This window comes from Apodemus sylvaticus, chromosome 15, assembly GCF_947179515.1.
Source record: "Apodemus sylvaticus chromosome 15, mApoSyl1.1, whole genome shotgun sequence".
Classification (NCBI taxonomy): Eukaryota; Metazoa; Chordata; class Mammalia; order Rodentia; family Muridae; genus Apodemus; species Apodemus sylvaticus.
Window position 1 is genome coordinate 25,412,124 of NC_067486.1, and position 1,389 is coordinate 25,413,512.

Consider the following 1,389-nt stretch of genomic DNA (forward strand, 5'->3'; position numbering starts at 1 on the left):
CCCTCCCCCACCCCACCCCCGCCACCTCTTGCTCCTCACTACCTGCAGAAGATAAGAGACCTTGGTATAGACTAGAAGAACAGCTACCTAAGGGAAGCAGAAATTTATCAGAAACACAGGATTTCGATCACAAATGGTACTTTAGTATTTATAGCCTCAAAAAAGAATGTTTACATGTAAAGAGTGAAGAAAATGAAGGCAAATAAAAATAAAGCAGTATTTGCCTGTCCCTAGAGGCATTGCAGATATGGTTGCCATGACACATATGTATCCTTGGGTGACTGAAAGGAGAGAGGGTATGTCCATGTTCCATGTTCTTACCTATGAATATCTGAATGATTAGTAGTGTAACATTCCCTAGAAAGCAGAGTCTAAGAGGAGCAGCAGTCCAAAGCCAAACAGGCATGGATAGGCTCCCAGAATGGGAAGCATGTCAGAGACTAGAAGAAACCCATCTGGGACTATGAGACCTGGCTGGGAGTCGGCCTGAAACAGACAACCCTCACAAGGGGCCACTGGGGCAGGCCAGGTGAGGAGCAAAGCTGAGACGATCACCAGACCTGCACTTTGGGGCCTGAACAAGGAGAGAGCCTGAGTTGAACACCAGTCGGGCACCATGCAGGCCTGGGTGGTGGGGACGGCCCATGATCTGACCAAGAGAGTGTCGTTGCCCAGTGTCATAATGCTCAAGTTGGACATAGCACTCCTGGAGCCACTCCTGAGATGACCTCAGACACTCAGAAACCCAGGATACTACTAGGAGGAACAAGCAAGTGATGGAGAAATGGAAAAGAAAGAGGAGCAGACCACAACAAAGAGAGGCCAAGTTGAGATTAGAGAATAGTGAGGAACAGCCAGGTGGTGATAGCACATGGGACCATGGTGAGGTCCTGGCCTATGCTGCCACCAGGGGTCTCATCTGGCTCTGTGGCCCTGCAGCAGCAGGGATCTGTTACCAATTAAGGCCAGACAGACATCTTTGGTCTGGGCTACCCCCATATCAGATATGTCAGATATATAGATATCTGATGGCTACACGGAATTGTCCTCACCCCTCCCCTGGGCATCATGGGAGAGCTGGCCCTAGAGGCATGAGAGTAGGAGGACTGACACCTCCTTTTTGCTGCTCCCCTCTTGAGGGAGTTACAAGAGAGCTGGCCCTGAGGGTGTGACCATGTGAAAACAGGAGAGCGGGCCCTGCCCTCACCTGCTATAGCACTCAGAAGAGTAGGCCCGGCACCTCAACTGGGTAGCACCATAAGGCTGACACTGATCCAGCGGTAAGAATGAGCTGGCCCAAGTGTGTGAGCATGGAAGAGCTGGCCCTGCCTCTTGACTGCCGATTGACAGTAAGGGCAAAAGAGAGATGCCCTCCCTTACCTTTGCCCC

At 51.0% G+C, this 1,389-nt stretch overlaps 1 non-coding gene across 1 annotated transcript; it reads left to right on the top strand.

Moving 5' to 3' along the window:
* Positions 1-223: 223 nt before the first annotated feature.
* Positions 224-355, top strand: LOC127666397 (small nucleolar RNA SNORA17). Its single transcript, XR_007973611.1, has one exon. It is a non-coding gene; the product is annotated as a small nucleolar RNA SNORA17 (small nucleolar RNA).
* Positions 356-1,389: the final 1,034 nt, after the last annotated feature.